Genomic DNA, 27,812 nt, shown 5'->3' with positions numbered 1-27,812 from the left:
GTCCTGCATTCAGAAAACTGGGGACACAGCTCCACCTACCAGTGGGTAGACACCAGCTCCGGAATCCCCTGGACCCTGGTCTCACTCACCAGCAAGCCCACTGTAGCTTTGGGACCAGCCTTACCCACCAGTGGGTAGACAGCAACCCCAGGATACCCTCAGCCCCCAAGCCTGCAGACCCACCCTACCTACATGCAGGCCAGCACCAGACCCGGGACCTGCTGAACCTTGGCCCCACCCATCAGCCTGCCTCAGCTTCAAGAACAGCCTCACCCACTGGTGGGTGAACACCAGTCCCAGGACAATGACAGCCCCACAGCCTGCAGACGCAGTCCAACCACTAGCAAGTCAGCACCTGTTCTGGGGCTTGCTGGCTCCTAACCTCATCCCCCATCTGGTCAACACAAGCACTCAAAGAAAGAAAGGAAAAAAGAAAGAAAGAAAGCAAACTCTTTCAAGAAAATTAATGGTCACCAGAAACAATTTAAAATATTTAATGAAGATTGATAGATAAACTTCATTAAACATATAGTATGTATTTACAAAGCAGTGAGTAGTACTAAGAGGAAAATAAAAGTGTAAAACACAGGTCCTATATTTCTATATTTCATAAGCTTGCCTTAGATAATAAACAAGCACCCCCTTAGAAAGTAACTGAATAACAACTTATGCTGTATAGCATGTAAATAAATAGAGTTTCAAAGGCTACAGGAAATATAGGTGGAAGAGAAGGCATTGAAGGGTTTATGCAAACAAAGATGAAAGTGCAGGAAAACAGAAAACCCAAAGTAGAAGGGATACTTAAGCAATGCTGTGGTACTGGGGAAAATATAAGGCTCCCTTGGGGCAAATGGAAACCATTTTGCTAGAGAGGAAAATTGTTTGCACAAGTGTAATAAATAAAATAGGAATAATAAAATCAGATTATGATTCAGGCTCTACTGCACAAACACACGTACATACATACATACATATACACACACAGAGAAAAAAAAAAAAAAAAACCTCAATAAGAAGAAATAACAGAAGGGAAAACTTCCCATCTACAATATAAATAAATAAGTAACTGAGGCAAACACTTATCAATAAATGTTCAAAATCTACTGAACAAAACAATGAAACTATAAAACTCTTGAAGGGCATAAAAGTAGATTTATACAAATGGGCATACATATCATGTTCTTGATTTGCAAGACAATGCAAAAAGCATTCTAAGTTACATTATAAATAAAATGTGATCCCAGTAAAATATACCATCTTTTCTAAAGCTAGACAAGTTGATTAGAAAGCGTATCATTAAAAAATCATAATATGCAATATTAGTAGAATATCTCTGAAAAGGAAGAGCAACAGGATGAGATAAGAGGTGGTTAGATCTACCATATAGTAAAACAAAAACCCTCTAAGAGTAAAACAATATGCTCTTGCTATATATGGATTGAAAGACTTAATAAAGCAGAATTAAATACCTAGAAACAGGACCTGTTTTGTGTGAGTATTTAATATTTTAGTATATTTAATATACAAATTATTGAAAGAAAGAAAAATGTTTAATATGTCATATTGGGGTAACTGACTAATCATATCACTAAACAATAAAAGATTAAACAGATTGTTTCTCATGCTACAGACTAGGACAATTAACAGGGGATAAGGCATTTAAATGTAAAAATTGAAAACGTATAGACATTAAGGAAAAAAGCATTGGTAAATTCTCTATAACCTGGAAAAAGACAAATTTAAGAAGCAAAAAGAAAAGATTAATCAACTTGATAAACATTTTTAATTATGAAAAAAAGCATAAGCAAAGTGGAAAAGACAATACACAGATAAATATTCGTAATATACAAGACAGATGAAGTGAAGTGAAAGTCACTCAGTCATGTCCGACTCTTTGTGACCCCATGGACTGTATGTAGCCTGCCAGGCTCCTCTATCCATGGAATTCTGCAGGCAAGAATCCTGGAGTGGGTAGCTATTCCCTTCTCCAGGGAATCTTGCCAGCCCAGAATAGAACCCAGGTCTCCCACATTGCAGGCAGATTCTTTACCATCTGAGCCACCACGGTAGTCCAAGAATATTGGAGCGGGTAGCCTATCCCTTCTCCAGCAGATCTTCCCAACCCAGGAATCGAACCGGTGTCTCCTGCATTGCAGGTGAATTCTTTACCAGCTGAGCTACCAGATAAGGATTGGCAATCCTAAAATAGAAAGACGATAGTAGATAATCACCTAATATACAGAAGAAAAACTCCAATAACTCTATTGAAAAATGAGCAAGGGATAATATAGATTTAACAGAAAAAGAAATGCAAATGGCCCTTTAAGATGAACATATGCTCAACATCATTCAGAATAAGAAAGCTGCAGATCAAAACTATAAAGACACCATTTTTACCTCTCAGACTACCAAAAATTCAAAAGTTTAGCAATATATTCTTCTTGGTAAGGATTTACGAAAGAGTGTTACACATTGCTGATGTGAATGCCAAATGGTACAATCACTAGATAACAGAATTAAGCAACCTTGCTGATTCTACATCTGGAGCAGTAAATGTACAACATTTTTTAATTTGAAAAATCTAGGAAGTTTTCAAAGTCTGCTGGATTAGTATCAAGAGAATTCAACAGCCAACTTCAGGGAACTTCAACTAACTAAAGACAGGATAACTTGAGCAGTATATTCAATATTGTCATGATATTTAAAATCATTATAAATGTTTTCTAAATAATTCTAAAAATTAAATATTAATTTATTTGATATCACTGGAGGATGTTAGAAGATTCAACACATAATTCTGAAAAACATTAACTAAATTCAGAGCGTTTGTCCTGCCTTTCCTCTTTGACCTATACCTCAGGGTAATCTATTAGTTGATAATGGGAAGTTTCTTTTTAAACAATTAGTTATTTGTTAAAGAACCCACCACTTTGCAACTTGTTATGAAATGAAGTGTAAAAGTAATGATCATCAATGGTTCTGAAGCCACTGGGTGAAAATCTGATAGGGAACATTATAATGACTGGGTCAAGTTGAACCTGAGCCCACTGATTAATCTTAACATCACAAAAAGAAAGAAATCAACCATTATATTCCAACCGAGGTAACGAAACATGAAGTTCTCACTGCGACAAAGTATCTGTGTCAAAAATTTGAAGCTAAATCTGATTATACCTCCAGATTTAATCATTAAGTTGAACCATATAAAATGGCCAATACTTGACCATTTTGAACTACAAAAATACAATTTCACTTGATTCAAATGAATAGAGAGAACAGAGAAGAATGTTATTAGTGAAAGTGAAAGTCATTCAGTAATGTCTGACTTTTTGCAACCCCATGGACTGTATAGTCCATAGAATTCTCCAGACCAGAATACTGGAGTGGATAGACTTTCCTTTCTCCAAGGGATAGTCCCAACCCTGGAATCAAACCCAGGCCTCCCACATTGCAAGAGGATTCTTTACCAGCTGAGCCACAAGGGAAGCCCAACAATGTTAATAGTGAGACAACTGGCAAAATCTCGATAGTGAAAATCACTCAATTTCCTCAACAATAAAACAACAGCAAATTTGTAAGGAAATTTTAAAGCAGGGTGAGAATACTTATAGATTGAAAAGAATTGAGGTTTATTGATGAAACACAAGTGTGAATCTTACTAGGATTCAAATAATCCAACTATCAAAAAAATTAAGAAAATTTCAAAACTGAATATTTGATGATGATAAAGAATTATTACTAATTTTTGGTATAATCATGGCATTATGGTATTCTTTTAAGTACTTGTTTTAGAGACATATATGAGAGTGTATTACAGATGAAATTCAGTTAGTCTGGAATTTGCTTTAAGATAATCTAAAGAGTGGCTATGAGAAAGAAGAGATATGAGCATAGATGAACAATGTTGACTATGTCAATAGTTATGAAAGGTGGGTGCTGGGTACACGGACATTCATTAAACTATTCTTTATCCTTTTGTATACATGTATAACATTTCTCATCATTTTAAAAAAATGGGGAAAGTATATTTAAACTCTAATCTAAATTAGAGTCATTGACAGTCTCTCATTGGGAAAGAAGAAATTCATCAAATTACAAAAAAATAAAACACTCATTCTTGTGTTGCATTTTTCTGTGGTACACAAAGGAGACCAATATAACTGCAATTCCTTTCAACCTTACTGTTTGAAGCCCAAAGCAAAGGTATCTCTAGAACAAGTGGGTGGCAGACACCCTTGCCTTACAGCTATTTTTTTTAAGAGAGAAATGAAAGAAAAAAGTCAACATGCAGGTCAGATCTTTGTGATTCTCTAATGCTCCAACAGATCGACTAGAAAAACTTTCCCCAAATAAATTGATGTTGTATAACTCAAAGACAGGAAAGGTTACACAAAGTTTATACATTTTTTTAACAAAACTTTAGAAGTGAACCAATTTAAACTACCTGAGCAGAAAGTTAAAATGATGTATTACTTTTTCTCTCTCTAAAAGAAACAGTTCTATGCTTTCAAATACTCTTTGTAATCCAAGGCACATTGACATATTCTCTGTGTAAACTAGTTTATGCTATTAATTTTCCTAAGAAAGCTTCCTTCCAAGGATGTAAGCATAAATTTGAGTTTTTGCCTTAGTTTATTTTTAATTCTATTTCTTTTAGATTTCATATGTGGCATCCAAGTATTTTCAAGATTCAATTCCTGCCATCCTTGGAAATAGTAGCTTCCTCTTCTACTTTCCCGCTATGACATGACCCTTCATTGTGGTGGCTCTAAACCCAAAAGTGGCTCTCAAGGATTTCTGCCTCCTTATGTTCAAACTATTGTGTGATCCCCATCATTTGAACAGGACCTGTGACTTGCTTCTACCGAACACAATGCTGCAGAGGTAATTAGATGTCATTCCTGTGACTAGGTTACATTGTATTACAAAGCGGTGAGATTTGTTTCTCCCATGATTAGGTTATGAAATGTATATGACCCTGTCTTTTTGGGCTTCCCACGTGGCTCACAGGTAAAGAATCTGCCGGTAGTACAGGAGCTGCAGAGACTTGGGTTCAATTCCTGGGTTGGGAACATCCCCTGGAGAAGGAAATAACAACCCACTCCAGTATCCTTGCCTGAGAAATCCTATAGACAGAGGAGCATGGAGGGCAACAGTCCATAGGGTCGCAAAGAGTTGGAAATGACTGAGCGCAACACATGCACACACACTGTCTTGCTAGCATACACTAGAAAGCCTTTCTTGCAGGCCTAGAAAAGTAAATTGTTATGATATGACTAGAAAAGGTCGCATGGCAGGGCCTCTAGGTTCTGAGGGCCTTGATCTTTTGACCCTATGACCTTTGACCCTATGGCCATAAACAAAACTTGGAAGGGGATTCTGAGCTCCAGAAAGAAGTGTAGCCCAACTGACACCTTGATTTCAGCTCTGAGATACTGAGCAAAGGACGAAGGTTAGCCACGCCCACAATTCTGATCCATGGAAACTGTAAGATGATAAAAGCAGCTGTATTAAGATGCCAAGCTAGTAGTTGTCTCCTAGGCAGTAACAGAAAACGAGATGCTTGTGAACACACTTCCTGGTCCCCATCTCGTGTTCTAATTTTTCTGTTTGGAATGACTTCTCTCCCTTATTTACCTCTTATGCATTTTTGAAAGTACATATAGCATCCTGTAAGACATTGTTTAAACATCTTCTCTGTTAAGTTCCTCCAATTCTTGCTTCCAACCAGCCTTTATATATCTGCAGTGGCCTTAAACATACATCTATTGTTGTAAATACCACTTTACATTTTAATTATTTATGGCCTGCATACCTCACCAAATTTTTTCCTTCACTCATTCATTCATTTATTCAACAAACATTTATTTCCTGCAAACAACATACTAAATAGTACATTAAGTGCTGGGAGGACAGACCTGAAAAAGTCTTTTCTCAAAAGACAGAAACCATTTCTGTTCATTCTCCTGATAAGTGCTCTGGAACATAAAAATCTGGGCTCTAAGTGAATTTGCCAAAACATCAATTTTCCAAAGATAGTTTGCTAAATGACCAATTCATCAAAAACTGCCAAGCAACTTAAACTGGTTTTTCACAGCCATTTCACTTTGAGAGGCAAGTTCAGAACTTAAGTCTGAAAAACTGAGAACTGTATTCAAGAAAAAGCACCCTAGAATTCTGAGACACCTTTGCATTCTCCAGTATGAATCCCATGAAACATTGATATTCAGCCAAGTAGAATTCTGTGGGGAGCTCTAGCAAATAGGAGCAATCAGATTATCTGGTGAATTAACTGCAGTAAATTGGATTGCAGATTATTATTCTTATCTCTTTGATAGAAACAATAAAAGCAACAGTGATTTTAAGGAAGACAAGATTCACATAAATAAGATTAGTTGGAGAGGCCACTCTGGAGATTCAGGCCACCCTCTGAGCTTTGAAAGAGGAGAAGAATCTAAGTGAATGGAGGAAAACTGGGTGTATTAGTTGCTCAGTTGTGTCCAACTCTTTACAATCCCATGGACTGTAGCCCGCCAGGCTCCTCTTCCCATGGAATTCTCCAGGCAAGAATACTGGAGTGGGTTGCCATTCCCTTCTCCAAGAGATCTTCCTGACCCAGGGATTGAACCCAGGCCTTCTGCATTGCTGGCAGATTCTTTATCATTTGAGCCCTCAGGGAGTCCGCTTGGAAAAAGCTAATGGTTTACAAAGGCCGATGAGACTACATTTCCATCAAAAGAATTAAGTTGAAATTTAATTCATTAACTATTGGAAATATTAAAAATTAATTATTTTATTAATTTATTCCTAGGATATTTAATTTAAAAAGTAGATATTCACAAAGAGACCTAAGAATAAGACTATTATATGAAAGATAAAACACCTACATTGAGGAGAATTGCATTGCTCTTACAGTTAACTTTGGAGGGTTTAGAATTAGACATTGGGGGATCATTTATTCTTTATAAGCCCATATTTACTTTAAAACCAAAAACAAATGCAATGATATTCTCCTTAACAGCAACAATTACAAAAATACGAATACATGGTCTTTACTTGTTTGATCTTACCCATGTCCTGCATGTGTCTCTCATGGAAGTATTACTAGTTGCTTTTCTTGCTTCTTGATTTCATGTCTGTTATCAGATCCTTTTTACTTCACGAAATGATTTCAAACTATTCCTTTATTGCTTTTATTTTGTGTTTTCTATTTTGAGGAACTGTTTGTGAAATTTTGGAATTATTTCTTCTTTCAATGATTGGAAGAATTTCCTTGACACAACCATTTTGACCTGGTGTTTTTCATTTTTTGGCCTCACAGCATGACAAGCATATGGGATCTTAGTTCCTTGACCAGGGATGGAACACGTGCCCCCTGCTGTGGAAGCACAGAGTCTTAATCACTGGACCTCCAGGGGATACCCTGGCTAGGTGTTTTTCTATTGTTATTCTTTTCAATTCTATTCAGGTTTTCAATTTCTTCCTAGGTAAATTTGTCTAGGATTTTTTTAATTCTTTCTAAGCTTTAAATATATTGACATGTAATTGTTCACTATATCATCATATTATTTGTTTACTTTCTACAGCATATAATTATGTCCACGTTTTACCCCTAATGATATTTATTTGTACCTTAACTCTCTTTCTATTGATCAAAATTGACATTTTTGTGGTCAATTTTATTTTAGTCCAAAAACTGACTTTTGTCTTTATTGATTCTCTCTACTACATTGTCACCTTCAGTTTTTATTAATTTTACCTCATTATTACCAGTTCCTTTGTTGTGCTTTCTTTGGATTTATTCTGTTTTCCCAATTTTTGAAGTTGAATGCTTAGCTCATAATGTTTAATTCTTTAGCCACTTTAGAGTCCATTTTTTTCTTTTCTGGGTGCATTTTTCCTGACATTTTTTCCTAATGTTTTTAGTTACTGGTTTCAAATATAGTATGATTTATCTGAGATTTATTAAATCATGCCTTATGGCCTAGTATGTGGTCAGTTTTTCTAAACATCCCAGATGTATTTGAAGAAGTTCCCAATTATTAGGCACAATATTCCACATATGTTCATTAGGACATGATTATTATTTGTAATATTCAAATTTTATGTATACTTACTGATATATTTTGGTCTGAAATCATATACTGAGATAAATAAAATCAATTTCTCCTTTGAATTCTATCAATTTTTATTTATATCTTCTTAAAGGAAACAAGTTTAGAATTATACCTTTCTGAGGAGTTGAACCATTTGATGTTTTTGCCTCGAAGTTTTCTGATGTTAATATAGCTAACTCAGTGTCTTTTGGGTTGGTTTTTGTCTTTATATCTTTTCCATTCTTTTACTGGTTATTTTTCTGTATCTTAATGTTTTAGGTGAGCTTTCCCAATAGCTCAATGGTAAAGAATTCACCAGCCAATGCACGAGACATAGGTTCAATCCATGGGTAGGGAAGATCCCCTGGAGAAGGAAATGGCAACCCACTCCAGTATTCTCGCCTGGATAATCTTGTGGACAGAGGAGCCTGATAGGCTACAGTTCACAGGATCACAAAAGAGTCAGACATGACTTGGCAACCAAACAACATTTTCGATATGACACTTGTAGAAACATATAGCCTCACTTTCTGTTAGTTTACCAATCTGATAGATTTTGTCTTTCAAATGGAGAATTAGGCCATTTTCATTGATTTGAATTACTGATGTATTTAGATACATTTTTATTTGAAGATAAAATGCCACCATATTTTGTGTTATCTCTCCAGGTTTTATTTCCCCTTTTCGTGTTAACAGTCATTCTAAAACATTTTAACATGTATTAACATGTACACACAATGAACACAAATGTTAATAAATATCTTTACCCTGTTCTGAATAAAGCGAATGGGCTTCCCTGGTGGTTCAGTACTGCCTGCTAATGCTGAAGACGCAGGTTCAATCCCTGGGTCAGGAAGATACACTAGAGAAGGAAATGGCTACCCAGTCCAGTACTCATGCCTGGATAATCCCATGGACAAAGGAACCAGGAGGACTACAGTCCATGAGGTCAAAAAGAGTCAGACACAACTTAGCGACTAAACAACAACAACAAATAAAACAAGGATGTGACTCAGTTTGATACCTGATTTTGATGGCTATAGAAGCGTACCTCTCAGAACACTGAGTTTGAGGAGCTTAATAGCCTGGAGGTCCCAGCTTCCATACTCAAAAATCCATTACCGCATATGCACAGAGGTTGTGATCACATGAGATAAGGATACCAAGGCAGGTAGGTCTATTCTTGTATGATATAGGACTCTTGTAAAAAATGACTTTGCTAGTTGGCTCAAGGAGTCAGCCTTGACCTTTTCAAGCTTTTTTTTTAACTGCATATAATTGAAGATTTTTTTCATCTAACACTTCTTTCTTTTACAAGGGTCAGAATTTCATTATGGACTAATGGTTCTACTAGCCTGCACCAGCTTCTCATTTTTCCTCACAGACACTTCCCCTAATAAGTCATTTGCATGTCTAATCCTGTTTTGGAGTTTTCTTCTCAGATATCCCAGATTAACAAAAGTGGTACTAGAAGCGATCCAAGAAAACAAGTGGTATGACAGGGATTCAGGGTCAGCTCCTCTACCATCAAGTGGGAAAATAAGACAATGTCCTGGTTGGCAAGTGGGACACATTGTCTCTGGTACAAGATGATAAAGAACCTTAGCTCAGTATTCAGTAGACTCAGCATTGAATTAGTCTAAGAACTCCTATACTGATCCTGCAACCAAATTCTAGCAGCTTTACTTTTGCTTGTCAATAATATTCCACTCTTTCTTTGTAACTCAGTATTTTTTTTCCTCTGCGCCTGGGTCCTTGCCTTGATAGTCTGCCATTATCCTATTTTTTTTCTAACACTGAATTCCCTATTTAGTTCTAGAAAATCTGCTCACAATCCCTGATGATAATACGGTTTCCATTTACTGAGAAGCCTACCTACCATATGTCTGGTGTTATGTTATCTCATTAATCCTCACAACTCTGCCAGTAGTAACTTTACCGCATCTAGAGCTGAGACTCAGAAATATTCAGTGAATGGAGTGATGCTGGAGCTTTACCTGTGTGCCCATTTGTTTATGCTCACTCCGAGGAGAGATGAGGAGACCTTAGGGAAAAGTCTTGAACCCTGACTAGTGTGGACACATATAAAGTGTGTACGACAGACAGAGGCCAATGTTGCCAGAACAAATTTGCAGAGGAGATTAGAAAGCCTCTGAAAGAAAATTCACCAGAAGAAAAGAATGAATATGTCGCAGTAAACCCAACTCATAAACAATGAATAAGGATCAGAAGGAAGAGGGAGACCAAGGCAGAGCATGTTAACTGTTATTGAGGCCAGTTGTTTTAGAGACAGGCTGGGAGTGTGCTTCCTGGAGAGTAACAGAACTGTAGACGTTCAATGAAAGAACTGTCATGATAATTGCTGAAGAATTTGGGAACCAGGCAATCCTGCTTGGGAATTCTACTCACTCCACTGCCCCCAACCAAGCAGTAAAAAAATAATACAGAAGGAAGGAGTACTCTCTCATTTTGCAAAAAGCATGGGAAAGGGACAGGAAGTTGGGAATGAGCACAGAACGGGTAGGAGCAGAAGTGAAGTTTTCACAAGCCAAGCCCCAACACATTATCAGAGAACTGAAACTGGAAGGACTGGCAGAACCACCTCTCTCTGGGCAACAAGGATGTAGAGAGAGGCAGAATTCCCACTAGAACGGCATCAGGCAGTAAAAGGTGGGAAAACATTTATTCATTTACTCAACAAATATTGATTGAGGAGTTACTGCTTGCCAGACATTGTGCAAGATCCTTCTGTTGACTGGCAATGAAACAAACAGAAGTGTTTGAGGCTATAACAGATAATGAAAACAAGAGCTGTTTCACTAAATTCAGTATACTTTGACTCCAAAAGCCCTTTTGGAAAATCTCACTTTACCAAGCTTCCTTCTTTGTAAATGTTCTAATTGTAGTCGTCATTGATTTATCTAACGAGTTGTCCTTCTCTTATTGAATTATTGTGTGTGCTCAGTGTCCTAGTCAGACCTACTCTTTGTGACCCCATGAGCTGCAGCCCACCAGGCTCCTCTGTCCATGGGATTTTCCAGGCAAGAATATGGAGTGGGTTGCCATTTCCTCCTCCACGGGATCTTTCCAATACAGGAATCAAAACTGCACCTGCTGTGTCTCCTCCATTGCAGGTGGATTATTTACCACTGCACCACCTGGGAAGTCATTGAATTATTAGAAATCAGTTTTGAAGGAATACTAATCTTTTATTGATTATAGGGATTGAAAATATCCTATTCTTGTCTATTATTTGCCCTTTACGTTTATTTATGGCAGAAGCATTCTCATTCATATGGCAGAAGCAATCACATTCATTGCTCTGTGATCTAACAACTCTTTCTGTACCTTTTTACAAAACTAACCTCCTTGCCCACAGTGTTTCTCCTTGAAGACTATAGACACAAGGCTAGACTTGGGGTTGGGATATCTGGGTTATGGCAAAATTTTTCTAATATTACTAGCATGTGACCTCGGGTAAGTTTCTTGAGACTGAAAATAAACCCAAAACCATCAGACACTCTGCTGGGCTTCTTATATTTGACATCTGATTTAATCTTTACAACTATTTGCCTATTTTTTAGATAGAGAAATAAAGTGACTTACCCAGTGATGCTCTTAACCAGAAGGGAAAAAGCCTTAATGACAGTCTTGGAAATCAAATTCAAATATGACTTTCAAGTCTATTTTGCTTTCTTCTCGATGTGTATTTGAGGATTCTCATGTGAAAAATCACACACACTCAAAAAAGTAGTAAATAGAACTATGATCCTTAAATCCCTCACTTCTCTGAGATTCCAAGATTAAAAACATCTAATGGAAACCAGCAACCGTGAGTCACTCTGGAAAGGGACTACTGACTAAATTCACTGGCCCTGCACAAGGGAATAATGCACAGTGAACAACAATGGAGTGAGTAGTATCTTGATTTTAAAAACCATGCAATATTGACTTTGAACAGGATTCCCTCATAGTAGTCAGAGATTATTCATAGAGAGATTACTCATTAATCAGAGACTTCATAGAGACCAGAGTAAGCATTTTTTCTGACAAGCTTTGCGATTGCACTATGAAAAGTACTTGATGTATGGCAGCTATATATTATTGAAAGTCAGTGCTCACTAAGAACTTTACTTATACCATCTCCTTTAATTTTCCAGAGAAATTCCTGCTATATTTTACTCTCCATTTTAAAGATGATCAAGCTGAGACATAGAGCTGTTATATGGTCCTACAACTAGTAACACCAAAGCCTCTCTCCAAAGCCCCACTCAACAGCATGCAGTCCTGGACTTTCACTTGTTAGAAATCTACACCCAGAATAAAACCACTGCCAAGTGAGGTCCTCTTCTTGTAACAACTTAGTCCTTCATGAAAATTGTTCTTCATATAGTCATTGTTGAAGAATCTCATTAGATCTTCAGTATTCAAGGAGTCTTCTGAGTTAGCAAAGCGAAAGAAAGTATATCAGAGAGAATTATGGGTCTTTCAAAGAATGAAGTCTATAAATAGACTTGCTAAACACCTAAGGAAAACTTTAAAAGCATTTTTATTTCTGATTTTCCCAAAAGGAAACTATGCTGAAATTTTAAGGCTGACATTTACTTGTTGAGCAGTTAAAATTCTTTTACCTTTAAAAGTTAGACTGAAAATTTTGTGCTTTTTCCTTCTCTGTTAAAGTTCCCAAAACTCACTTAATATGAATTCCTATGAAAATTAGAGAATTACATGTTCCATAACGTGGTGGCATTTAAAACTCCCTCATAAACAACTTATCTCTCCTAGGACTTGTGAGTTAATGTAATGTAGAGTGGCTGTGGAAAGCCTCATGGAAAGGTTATACTCCAAGGAATAGGAGGTGAAGAAGAGAACAGTGCATCAAGTTTGTGTGCAGTGTAAACTCCAGAAGAGATCCTAATTACATCTACAATTATGCTTGCAGTGGGTTTTCAGAGCCAGGAAGACCATGGGTGTGATGTGACAGCTCGCCTGTATTGTTCACATCCTTCATAATTTATCATTATATTTGAATACTTACCTACACCAAGGTGACCAGATGATAGTTTACATAAGTACAATTGGTTTTGAACATCCCTCTAAGTAAAGTTTAGATCAAAAAGTGTAGCAACCCACTGTCCTGTGTTTTGCTGCTTATTGCTTAAGTGTATTTGGAACTTTCATTAAGCTATCTTGGAAATTGTCAGAGAATTATTGTAACTTTACCTTATGAACCAGAGTCATAGAATTTCTGAGAAGCTCTTGATCCCCTATGACATTTGGTTTTATGTTACTTTTTCTAATTCTGCCTTTAAAAAAAAGGTCTGTTGTGATTCTCCCAAATGCCAAAAGGAGGAAAAACATTTATAGTGATGTTGCATAACATTTACCTTCTAAATATCAAGCTTAGCATATACATAGGGCAATAGGGCATAAAGCATCTTCCTATTACGTGTGTGTGTTTTATATTCTTTTATAAAATGTCATGGAGTGATTTTAATTGCACATTCAAGAAATATTGCCCAAGAAAATATAAAATTTTAAATATAGAAAATTTGAGCCCTGAAACGAATTCATCCCTCTGGAGTCAAAAACTTTTTAAAATGCAAAAAGACTAACTCTCAGAGTCATCACTGACTCCTTTCTTCTCCCTCGTCTCCAATATCACTCCATCTCTGGATCTTGTTGATTCTACCTGAGAAACATCCAGTGATCACACACTCTCTTTCTCATCTTCCATTAGGATTATATCAATAGCTTCCTTGCCAGTCTTCTAACCAACTCTTTCAACCACTTTAGTTCATTCTCTCTGTAGTACTACCAGAGTAATCTTAAAATTGATGAGTTTGCATCCCTGACTGATAAAATTTGCTTGTTCCATATCGCCTATATAATAAAAAAGAAATTACAAAAAGTGCAATGTCTCACAATGTGTGATCTGCAGAACAACTGTATCAGAATCAAAGGACCTTACTGAAAAAATAAAAATAAAAGTAGTTCCCTGGCCCCAGCCCAAGCTTACTAAATCCAAATCCTTGGGTCTGAATTCATTAACTTACACTTTAACCTTTTACTCAGAAAGAATAAGTCTCCTGGAGAGAAGAGAAAGCATAAAATACTAGAGAAGTTTTGAAAGCTTTCAGTATCTGTAAATTATGAATAGCTCTTATGTGCGCATGCTAAGTCACTTCAGTTATGTCCGACTCTTTGCAACCCATGAATTGTAGCCCACCAGGCTCCTCTGTTTTGGGGATTTGCCAGACAAGAATACTGAAGTGGGTTGTCATGCCCTCCACCAGGGGATCTTTCCCACCCAGAGATTGAACCAGCATCTTTTATGTCTCCTGCATTGGCAGGTGGGTTCTTTATCACTAGCGCCACCTGGGAAGCCTAATCTGTCCTATGTCAATCTAATTGTTAGATCAGGAAAAGAATATAGAAGGAAAGAAGGAAAAAATTTCCACCTTCACAATTTACCATTAACCATTTGGAGAATTTAATTTTACTTTAAGATTAATAAATTAGAGGGTGTAGTTTTAATAACCGTATAGCTTTTATTTTATGAGAATTATAAAATCTAGTATCTAATTTGATGTAAGCAGATGTAAATATAATAAATAAGAAAAACAACACTTAATCCTGAAATTTATCATGACAGAAAAGGAACTATAATGCCAACACACACATAGGTTGACATGTGTCAAATACATTGACAGTTAAAAAATAATGTAAAACAATCCAAATTTTCAGTATGAATCGTGCCATGTTTTATTTGATTAATTTCAGTAATTTCGCAATTAGTGCTTGCAATGTCATTTCTGTACCTGTATGCAATAATTTAAAAGAAAAATGGGTATCAGAAAGAAAATGAAAAGAGTAGTAATAAAGTAAAAGAATACAAGGGTAAAGGAACCAAAAAGTAAACATGAGAAAAAGGAGTACAAAGAATCACCACACAATACCTATGTGTATTCTTTTCAACGTATAAAGAAGTTCAAACTTCATAACATCCAAGTTAAGGTAGCAAAATCAAGGCATGATAAATGTTTTCTTATAAGGTACTTGATAGAGCAATTTTGTTAAAGATTAAACAATATCATTTAAATACAGCATGGAATATTGTGTGTATATATATATATGCACTAAAGTTAATTTTAAATATTTTATGTAATAAGAAAGAAAACCAATGGCTCTAGGAAAATAAAATTGATCTCAGGCTCTGAGTTAGTAAATGCTAGTAAATGAGTTAGTAAAATTTCCTCTCCCTTCTGCCTAGCTGGCAGAGTCATTTACCTTCACCAGATTGTGTCTTTTACCTCTCAAAGCTCTTTTAACATTCCATGCTGACCCTTACTGTGCATCGGTGGTCTCTCATAACTATGAGCTATTGTAAAAACAATGAGGACTGCTTGCTTCTAGAGCAACTGAAATGTTTTAACGTACTTATGTTCCATACACGGTGAGGTTGAGAGATCCTAATGCTTAAACTTCATTAGCTTCAGAGAGAAATCTGCTTTTGATTGGTTGTCATAAAATGTCTCCTCTGACTAAGTATGCAACTAGAGCTCTGGCTATTTTTTATTTTCAGGAACTTTCAACTTTAACAACTAACAATTCTATTGTGTTAACTCATTTGGGTGCTGTCCTTCAATATCAGGCCCTTACTTTGAATATACATGTTTTATATATATAGAGAGAGAAAGACATAGAGACAGAATTCAAGATATATTTTATCTTTATATAGATTATCTACATTAATAGTTTTATATATGTATGATCATATGTACTATATATATATATAATCTTTAGAGCATTGATTTTCAGAATCTATGCACCCACGGTATCTTTTACATATATTTAGATTATCATTGCACTTCTCATATAGACACTTAGTAATACCAAAAATTAACTCCCTCATCTTTCTTATAATTCATGGTACAGACACGAAAACAAAGAAGAATGTTGAGAATACTTGGCATGAATATTATGCTTCAAATTTTTTCAGCATTTCTAAGAGGTATTATAAAATCTGTCCTATATTTCAGGTCTTCAATGTGAGAAAGCTCTAAAAACAAAAAGTCAGTCTTATCTATTCCCTTGGGGCCACTGATTTTATCCACATTTTTAAATGTTCACATGAATAAAAATTAGTAATTATATGTACATTTTCAGGAGCTGACATAATGACTATCAGCAAAACACTTCCAAATGATTTTTTCTCATGGTTGGAATACTTGTGATTAAAAATTATTGGGATACATATAATAAAGTACAGAAATGGTATGGACCTAACAGAAGCAGAAGATATTAAGAAGAGGTGGCAAGAATACACAGAACTATACAAAAAAGATTTTCATGACTCAGATAACCACGATGGTGTGATCACTCTCCTAGAGCCAGACATCTTGGAATGTGAGGTCAAGTGGGACTTAGGAAGCATCAATACGAACAAAGCTAGTGGAGGTGACTGAACTCCAGTTGAGCTATTTCAAATCCTAACAGATGATGCTGTTAAAGTGTTGCACTCAATATGCCAACAAATTCGGAAAACTCAGCAGTGGCAACAGGACTGGAAAAGATCACTTTTCATTCCAATCCCAAATAAAGGCAATGCCAAAGAGTGTTCAAACTACTGCACAATTGCACTCATCTCACACACTAGCAAAGTAATGCTCAAAATTCTCCAAGCCAGGCTTCAACAATACGTGAACTGTGAACTTCCAGATGTTCAAGACTGGATTTAGAAAAAGCAGAGGAACCAGAGCTCAGATTGCCAACATCTGTTGGATCATCGAAAAAGCAAGAGAGTTCCAGAAAAACATCTACTTCAGCTTTATTAAATATGCCAAAGTCTTTGACTGTGTGGATCACAACAAACTGTGGGAAATTCTTAAAGAGATGGGAATACCAGACCACCTGACCTGCTTCCTGAGAAATCTGTATGCGGGTCAAGAAGCAACAGTTAGAACTGGACATGGAACAACAGACTGGGTCCAAATTGGTTAAGGAGTATGTCAAGGATGTATTTTATCACCCTGCTTATTTAACTTATATGCAGAGTACATCATGTGAAATGCTGGGCTGGATGAAGCAAAAGCTGGAATCAAAATTGCTGGGAGAAATATCAATAACCTCGGATATGCAGTTGACACCACCCTTAAGGCAGAAAGCGAAGAAGAACTAAAGATCCTCTTGATGAAAATGAAAGAGGAGATTGAAAAAGTTGGCTTCAAACTCAGCATTCAGAAAACTAAGATCATGGTATCCGGTCCCATCACTTCATGGCAAATAGATGGGGAAACAATGGAAACAGTGACAGACTTTATTTTTTTGAGCTCCAAAATCACTGCAGATGGTGACTGCAGCCATGAAATTAAAAGACACTTGCTCCTTGGAAGAAAAGTTATGACCAACCTAGTCAGCATATTAAAAAGCAGAGACATTACTTTGCCAACAAAGGTGCATCTAGCCAAAGCTATTGTTCTTCCAGTAGTCATGTATGGATGTGAGAGTTGGACTAGAAAGAAAGCTGAGCACCAAAGAATTGATGCTTTTGAACTGTGGTGTTGGAGAAGACTCTTGAGAGTCCCTTGGACTGCAAGGAGATCCAACCAGTCCACCCTAAAGGAAATCAATCCTGAATATTCATTGGAAGGACTGATGCTGAAGCTGAAATTCCAATACTTTGGCCACCTGATGTGAAGAACTGACTCACTGGAAAAGACCCTGATGCTGGGAAAGATTGAAGGCAGGAGGAGAAGGAGATGACAGAGGATGAGATGGTTGGATGTCATTACTGACTCGATGGACATGAGTTTGAGTAAACTCTGGGAGTTGGTGATGGACAGGGAAGCCTGGCGTGCTGCAGTCCATGGGTTTGCAAAGAGTCAGACACGACTGAGCGACTGAACTGAACTGTAAAGGATGTGTGTAAAGCCCTATAAATTCATCAATTATTCCCATTCCCCCCATCAGTGAGTAATGGAGTATTAAAATGAATCCTGAAAACATAATATGACCAAAGTATGTGTAGGAACAGAAATGAAGTGATCAGATGCACTTCTCCAAGTTCTTAAAAATATGAGATCTATAATAAACAGACGAGTAGGAACTTCCCACATCAACTGCTAATGAACAGTCTGTGATGCTACTGATTACTTCCCCAGTGATCACTCACTGGAAAAACATTTCAGTGCTAAATAATGTTGTGCTTTGTTTTCACAAAACACTAACAAATTGCACGATCATATTCCTTTCACAACTAAAAGGAGCTCTGGACATTGTAGCTCTGGACAAACAATGCTAAGACATTAAGACATAACAGAGCTCACTTGGAGGTTTAGTTGAAGAAAATATCACCATGAAAGATTTTCATTTTACCCTGCTGGCTTTAATAAGTACATAGCAAAGTGTCAAGATCTACTATCTTAAGTTCAATCTTTCTATAATAATAGGTTTCTTGTTATTAATTTGTATTTTCTCCCTAGACACAGGGATCTGTGATCCACTTTATTCTCTTGAGTCCATACCCATGCTGACAAGCAATAGAAAGCTACTTATAAAGGTATGAGACTCTTTAGACATGTGGCAACCCTAAACTAATCTTAAAAATAAACAATCAATCCTGTGTAAAGGCTGTCCCAAACTTCCAGAGCTGGTCCACATGTAAGACCAACACTATCCAAGGAGGGAACATTCAACAACCTATATGTTTGTCAGCAGGAAACCGTGCTTCTAACTACATTTTTTTCTGATTAGATTCTGACTGGGCTCCATAAATCTAGTCCTGCTCCTGCCTTCATATATTGCCCTGGAATTCTCTGTTGTCTAGAAGCTTAAAAAAAAAGAAGAAGCAGAAGAAATGTTTAAATCCCAACAACTGTTCTGATAAACCTTTTCTTTCAGGAACTGATCTGACTACTTTCTCATTGAAAAATACATCCTCACTTGAGAACTGTCACACAAATGAACAAAATTATCATTCCACTCTTTTCCATCACTGTAAAAGACTGGATCTACAAATGCCCCAAAATCAAAAGTATCAGTGTGTTTCAGTGAGTATTCTAACTGCTGCCCTGGTTTGGTCATAGAGCGTCAAGTATAAAAGGAAAGAATTTATTCTTAAGGACTGCATAGAAACTAAACCACACAAGAATTGTACACCTGCAGTTAGTTACTGCTACTATAATCTTTTCTATGGCAAACAGACAGCGACAACACATTCCTTAAATATTTCTAAATGTTAGGCCTGCTCTCCATGGCACATAGTACTGAAAGAGAAATCGCTGTGATAAGCATCTTTCTCCTGAGGTGACAGTCTAACACCTGCAGGGGAATATTTCCTTCCCTAAATATTCTGGGTATGATACTGGTGAGAATTAATATTTGCAAAATTCGTAGTTTCTCACTTAGCCCCAGAGAAATAAGGGAGTACCTAAGCTATATTTAATGACTGTTATCTCTGAAATTTTTTTATCATAGGAGTGATAAAATGGTTTTAGAAAAGAAGTATTAGTAACCATATCCAACATTGCACTAAAAATGTGACCCTGGAAAGTAGATCACAACTCTGTTTCTCTATAAAATTTGAAGTTTTAAAGACTTTGCAATGCGTTAGCTACCAAGAACCCACAAGGGAAAGTTCCCACCCTCCATGTGAAGTGGCTGAGGTGAAACGATTTCAGAGTATAGCGTATCCAGCCTATGGGGTTAGTTGCTCCAGCAACCAACCAACCTTTTAAAACAAAAGAGTAACGCCAGGACTGCTTCTTTAAACGTGTTCTCCACTGACAGTATGCACGTGCATGCTGGGTCAGCTCAGTTGTGTCTAACTCTTTGCAACTCCATGGACTGTAGCCCACCAGCCCCCTCTGTCCATGGAATTCTCCAGGAAAGAATACTGGAGTGGGTTGCCATGACCTCCTCCAGAGGATCTTTCCAACCCAGGGATCAAACTCATGTCTCTTATGTCTTCTGCATTGGCTGGCGGGTTCTTTACCATAAGTGCCACCTGGGAAGCCCCTCCACTGAGAGAGTGACTTGAAATTTCACCTTAAGCATCAAAAGGGTGTATGTTCATTCCTTGAAGGAAACCCTCCAACTGTATTCCTGTCCGTTTAAAGTGTATCTGTGATTTACCAAGCCCCATATGAAGGGAATTTGGTAAATCACATAATGCTGAGGAGAAGAACCTATTTATATCAGCTAATAGGCTTGCAGGAATTTAGGAAATACATAATAAAATAAATAGGACCATACTGATTTACATGTAAAAGCAATGTTTATGAAATGCTAAGCTATGTGTATCCTTGAAAGGAGGCATCACAACTTTCCCACTGGGATGTTAAGCACTGTACTGCAGTGAAAAATTTAAGGGAGACTACACAGATCCACAGCTAAAATGGAGTGTTGACTGCAGTTGAAAAAGAAGAATTATAAATGTACAACATTCAATGACTCAGGATTCTCTTTGTAAAAACTCTCTGTGCCTCTTCCACATTTTAAGTGGCAATTTTGTTAGGCCACCTCTTTCTTTCCCCTCTTGGGGCTTAGTAATGATATCACAGTGATATTGCAGTGCTAAGATTTGAAATTGCATGTGCTCCTAAATACTGGTTTTAGAAATCTCAAAAATAGAAGAAAGAGAAAATGTTTCTCCCTACAGGTGCAGAAAAAAATATTTTTCTCCCTCATACAGTTAGTTCTGATAAAATGGTCAATGGAGACCATCTACAAAAGTATCGATCTTGTACATCTATCAAATATATGTGAATAAGTATAGTCTGTTGTATGTTAGGTTATTGAGACTGTCTGTCCTTAGAAGTGTTATTTGTACAAAGAAGTCTTTTGGGACACCTGGACTTTAAAGGTTATTGCTCTGCCCTGAGAAATTTATCCTGTTAAACTTCCAAGTTTGTGATTCTGATTGTCAGTATTTCAATGAGTATTTGCCCTGGTGATAATATTCAAATTGGCATCCCTGGGACTTCCCTGGTAGTCCAGTGGTTAAGACTCCACACTTCCACTGCAGGGGGCATCGGTTCCATTCCTGGCCTGGGAACCAAGATCCCACATGCTGCAAAAAAACAGAAAAAAAAAAAAAAAATGGCATCTTGTTTCCTGAAGCTATAAATCACTGTGAGGTTGCACAGCACGGGGGTAACTGTGAGGAGATACCCCACATCCAAGGGCAGAGAAGCCCCAGCAAGATGATAGGCACTAGATTGGTGGCTGCTCGACTCTTGAGCAACTGTGAGGAGATACCCATGTACAAGAACAAAGGAGAAGCCCCAGCAAGACAGTAGCAGGGGAGAAATCACATTTAGAATCAAACCCCATTTCCGCCAGAGACGCTCAGAGGGCTCAAACAAACCTTGTACGCACCAGGACCCAGAGACCCCACAGAGACTGAGACAGAACTGTGTTTGAATGTCTCCTGGGGAGGTACAGGTCAGCAGTGGACTGCCACAGGGGCAGGGGCTCTGGGTGCAGCAGATCTGGATATGGCATAAGCCCTCTTGGAGGAGGTTGCCATTAACCCCACTATGGAGCCACCAGAACTTATACAGGACTGGGAAACAAACTCTTGGTGGACACAAACAGAACCTTGTGTGCACCAGGACCCAAGAAAAGGAGCAGAGACCCCACAAAAGACTGACCCAGACTTGTCCAGGAGTCTCCGGTGGAGGCATGGGTTGGCTGTGGCCTGCTGCAGGGCTGGGGGCACATGCATGAGACCTTTTGAAGGAGGTCGCCATTATCTTCATTACCTCCACCATACTTTGACCCCAAGTAAATAACAGGGAGGGAACACAGTCCCTCAACACATCAACAAAAAATTGGATTAAAGATTTACTGAACATGGCCCCTAACAGAACAAGGCCCAATTTCCCCCTCAGTCAGTCTCTCCCAGAAGGAAATTTCCATAGCCTCTTACCCTTCTCCATCAAAGGGAAGACAGATTGAAAACCACAATCACAGGAAACTAACCAATCTGATTACATGGACCACAGCCTTGTCTTAACTCAATGAAACTATGAGCCAGGCCATGTAGGGACACCCAAGACGGATGGGTCATGGTGGAGAGTTCTGACAAAATGTGGTCCATTGGAGAAGGGAATGGCAAACCACTTCAATATTCTTGTCTTGAGAATCCCATGAACAGTATGAAAAGGCAAAAAGATAGGACACTGAAAGATGAACTCCCCAGATCAGTAGGTGGCCAATATGCTACTGGAGAGCAGTGGAGAAATAACTCCAGGAAGAATGCAGAGATGGAGCCAAAGCAAAAACAACACTCACTTGTGGATGAGCAAGGTCTGATGCTGTAAAGAGCAATATTGCATAGGAACCTGGAATGTTAGGTTCACAAATTAAGGCAAATTTGAAGTGGTCAAACAAGAGATGTCAAGAGTGAACATCGATATTTTAGGAATCAGAGAAATAAAATGGACTGGAATGGGTGAATTTAGTTCAGATGACCATTATATCTACTACTGTGGGCAAGAATCCCTTAGAAGAAATGGAGTAGCCATCATAGTCAACAAAAGAGTCCAAAATGCAGTACTTGAATGCAGTCTCAAAAATGACAGAATGATCTCTGTTCATTTCCAGGGCAAACCATTCAATATCACTTCAATCCAAGTCTATGCCCCAACCAGTAATGCTGAAGAAGCTGAAGCTGAACAGTTCTATGAAGATCTACAAGACCTTCTAGAACTAACACCCAAAAAGGATGTCCTTTTCATTATAGGGGACTGGAATGCAAAAGTAGGAAGTCAAGAAATAACTGGAGTAACAGGTAAATTTTGCCATGGAGTACAGAATGAAGCAAGGCAAAGGCTAATCGAGTTTTGCCAAGAGAACGCACTGGTCATAATAAACACCCTCTTCCAACAACACAAGAGAAGACTCTACACATGGACATCACCAGATGGTCAATTCCGAAATCAGATTGATTATATCCTTTGCAGCCAAAGATGTAGAAGCTCTATACAGTCAGCAAAAACAAGACTGGGAGCTGACTATGGCTCAGACCATGAACTCTTTATTGCAAAATTCACACTTAAATTGAAGAAAGTAGGGAAAACTACTAGACCATTCAGGTATGATGTGAATCAAATCACTTACAACTATACAGTGGAAGTGACAAATATATTCAAGGGATTAGATCTGATAGACAGAGTGCCTGAAGAACTATGGATGGAGGTTCATGACATTGTACAGGAGACAGGGATCAAGATCATCCCCAAGGAAAAGAAATGCAAAAAGGCACAATGGCTGTCTAAGAAGGCCTTACAAATAGCTGTGAATAGAAGAAAAGCAAAAGGAAAAGGAGAAAAGGAAAGATATACCCATTTGAATGCAGAGTTCCAAAGAATAGCAAGGAGACATAAGAAAGCTTTCCTCAGTGATCAATGCAAAGAAATAGAGGAAAACAATAGAATGGGAAAGTCTAGAGATCTCTTCAAGAAAATTAGAGATACCAAGGGAATATTTCATTCAAAGATGGGCAAAATGAAGGACAGAAATGGTATGGACCTAACAGAAGCAGAAGATATTAAGAAGAGGTACACAGAATACACAGAAGCACTATACAAAAAAGATCTTCATGACCCAGATAACGACGATGTTGTGATCACCAACCTAGAGCCAGACATCCTGGTATTTGAAGTCAAGTAGGCCTTAGGAAGCATCACTACAAACAAAGCTAGTGGAGGTGATGGAACTACAGTTGAGCTATCTCAAATCTAAAAGATGATGCTGTGAAAATATTGCACTCAATATGCCAGCAAATTTGGAAAACTCAGCAGTGGCCACAGGACTGGAAAAGGTCAATTTTCATTCCAATCTCAAAGAAAGGCAATGCCAAAGAATGTTCAAACTACTGTACAATTGCACTTATCTCACATGCTAGTAAAGTAGTGCCCAAAATTCTCCAAGTCAGGCTTTAACAGTACATGAGCCTTGAACTTCCAGATGTTCAAGTTGGATTTAGAAAAGGCAGAAGAACCAGAGATCAAATTGCCAACATCCATTGGATCATCGATAAAGCAAGGGAATTCCAGAAAAACATCTACTTCTGCTTTATTGAATATGCAAAAGCCTCAGACTGTGTGGATCACAATAAACTGTGGGAAATTCTGAAAGAGATGGGAATACCAGACCACCTGACCTGCCTCTTGAGAAATCTGTATGCAGGTCAGGAAACAACAGTTAAAAGTGAACATGGAACAACAGACTGGTTCCAAATTGGTTAAGGAGTGCATCAAGGCTGTATATTGTCACCCTGCTAATTTAACTTATATGCAGAGTACATCATGAGAAACGCTGGACTGGATGATGCACAAGCTGGAATCAAGATTGCCGGGAGAAATATCAATAACCTCAGATATGCAGACGACACCACCCTTATGGCAGAAAACAAAGAAGAACTAAAGAGCCTCTTGATGAAAGTGAAAGAGGAGAGTGAAAAAGTTGGCTTAAAACTCTGCATTCAGAAAACTAAGACCATGGCATCTGGTCCCATCACTTCATGGCACATAGACGGGGAAACAGTGGAAACCATGACAGACTTTATTTTGGGGGGCTCCAAAATTACTGCAGATGGTGACTGCAGCCATGAAATTAAAAGACGCTTACTCCTTGGAAGGAAAGCTATGACCAACCTAGACAGCATATTAAAAAGCAGAGACATTACTTTGTCAACAAAGGTCCATCTAGTTAAGGCTATGGTTTTTCCAGTAGTCATGTATGGATGTGAGAGTTGGACTATAAAGAAAGCTGAGCGCCGAAGAATTGATGCTTTTGAACTGTGGTGTTGGAGAAGACTCTTGAGAGTCCCTTGGACTGCAAGGAGATCCAACCAGTTCATCCTAAAGGAGATCAGTCCTGGGTGTTTTTTGGAAGGACTGATGTTGAAGCTGAAATTCCAATCCTTTGGCCACCTGATGTGAAGAGCTGACTCATTTGAAAAGATCCTGATGCTGGGAAAGATTGAAGGCAGGAGGAGAAGGAGATGACAGGGGATGAGATGGTTGGATGGTATCACCAACTCAATGGACATGAGTTTGAGTAAACTCCAGGAGTTGGTGATAGACAAAGAGGCCTGGCGTGCTGCAGTAACAAAGAATGGGGTAACAAAGAATCAGACACGACTGAGCAACTAAACTGAACTGAACTGCGAAGAGCACTTTTAGAATTCCCTTTCTTCTTCCTTTATACATAAATATCCTAGTAACTCCATGAAAATGCTGAATTCTTCATTCAAAGGGTTCAAAACTCTTTGTCTCATTTCAGTTAAATCCAGTAAGTCCTGGGGCATTCTGAATCACAGTAACAGAGATAAGAACCTTGAGACCACATAGTTTTTTTTTAAAGGAGAGGAAAGAAAATCATTTTTAGCTAATAACATATTTAGGGAAGACATACTTAGCATCTTCCTTGAAGCCTGGAGTTGAAAAATAGAGTATATCTTGAACTTCTCTCTTACTTTTAACTTGAATTTCCAGTATCTATTTGCAAAACCGTGTTCAAATATAACATGCCAGTCCCTCATTGGAATCTCCTGATTTACAGATGAGCAAATTAGAGAGCAACTGGGTTAAGTAAGAATGTCAGAATCACACACAAAGGAGAAAAAGAGTAAGATATTAAAATGTTAAGCACTAATTTCTGAGTGTGTGGACCAGCAGCTGCTTCTGAAGGAATAAAATTAATTCCATGTGAGATATTATCTAGTAATTAAATAAATTCTAGCCTCAATTCTAGTGCTAGGGGAAAAAAAATCTGAAATGTTACAGAAATAGACACAGTTAAATGGAAGAGAAATCCTTTCCTGTATTACTCATAAAGAGCCTTTTTCTAGATCACTCGTCATAGCTATCATCTTACTTCGCATTTCTTATTTCAAACAGTATAAAGGAAAAATATTTGAGTAGATGTGTATGGGTTCATGCTAAAGAGAAGAAAAAGTAATAGTTTCTTTCATGTATATCTTCTCTTCCTGCCATCTAATTTTATATTGTACTATAGGATATCCAACCAGTCAAGCCTAAAGGAAATCAGTCCTGAATATTCATTAGAAGGACTGATGCTGAAGCTGAAACTCCAACACTCTGGCCACCTAATGCAAAGAACCAACTCATTGGAAAAGACCCTGATGCTGAAGACTGAAGACAGGAGGAGAAGGAGACGACAGAGGATGAGATGGATGGCATCACTGATGCGATGGACATGAGTTTGAGTAGGCTCTAGGAGTTGGTGATGGACAGGGAAGCCCGGCATGCTGCAGTACATGGGGTCACAAAGAGTCAGACACAACTGAGCGACTGAACTGAACTGAACTGATACTCAAAATTATTATTCATTCTCCTCCCCTTACAGAATATCTTGATTTTAACTAAGTATAACATTTCTATAAGCAAATTGCCTTAAAGTAGACTCTGTTATCCATGTAGCCTTCTTGATGCTTTCATTAAATGACATTTAGAAGAAAATACAGATATACAAGGAGACAGAGGACTTCCCAGGTGCCACTGCTGGTAAAGAACCTGCTTGCCAGTGCAGGAGATGTAAGAGACCGGGGTTCGATCCTTGGTCTCTTTACCTAGGGAAGATCCCGTTTGGGAGTACATGGCAACCCACTCCAGTATTCTTGTCTGGAGAATTCTGTGGACTGAGGGGAGCCTGGCTAGCTATAGTCCATAGAGTTGCAAAGAGTTTGAAGTGACTGAGCATGTACACAAGGAGGCAGCATAGGAAAAGCACTTCAGTCCCCAATTAGAAGAAGAAAAAAAAAATTTTTAATTAAGTAGTTAAGGGTTACTTTAATTTCTTCTTTCTAGTAACTACAGTGAGGAAGGGAAAGATATGATTAGCTAAAGTGAAAGTGTTAGTCTCTCAGTTGTGTCCGACTCTTTGTTGACCCCATGGACTGTATGCCGCCAGGCTCCTCTGTCCACGGGTTTTCCCAGGCAAGAATACTGGAGTGGGTTGCCATTTCCTTCTCCAGGGGATCTTCCCAACCCGGGGATCAAACCAGGGTCTCCCGCATTGCAGCAGATTCTTCACCACCTGAGCCACCAAGGAAGCCCCTAAGGCAAATCCATACTTCAAGTAATCAAGGAGAGGAATGAGGGAATCAATTGTCTGGCCAACTTAAAAAAACCAATTGTGTTTTCAGATGTTAATTTGACCTTATTGAGTCAAATCATCCATTCACTAGGATGAGACACAAATTAGGAAAGACTGGAGTGTGTCTAGGAGCTGAAACAACAGACACAGACAGAAATAATCATGATTATCAACCTAGTGTGACTGGATGTAGTGGTATAATTGAAAAAAATTCTGCAGGAACATAGAGGAGGAAGGCATTATTTTGTTTGGGGGTAATAGGCAAGGGTGAAAAAAGACTTCAAGGTGATGTGTTTTCTACCACACCATCCAAATGATCCCTGTGTGAATAGGTTAATAGAAAAAATTACTTATAAAACTATGTGCTGTGGAATAAGTAGTAAGCTCTTCCTTCATCAAGATTTAACGAAGTTGGAGAGTTAAACTGTACATTCTTTTATAGTTACTGCCTGCTGACTCAAGTGGAAACTCCTTTTCAAAATCTCTACTATCTGGCTTTAACCTATCTTTCTGATTTCATGTTTCAACAAGTCACTTTCTACTTACTACACTTCCGAAAGCTAGAATATTCTGGAGGTCATCTGT

The sequence above is a fragment of the Cervus canadensis genome, chromosome 5 (assembly GCF_019320065.1).
Source record: "Cervus canadensis isolate Bull #8, Minnesota chromosome 5, ASM1932006v1, whole genome shotgun sequence".
Classification (NCBI taxonomy): domain Eukaryota; kingdom Metazoa; phylum Chordata; class Mammalia; order Artiodactyla; family Cervidae; genus Cervus; species Cervus canadensis.
This window is presented reverse-complemented; position numbering follows the sequence as displayed.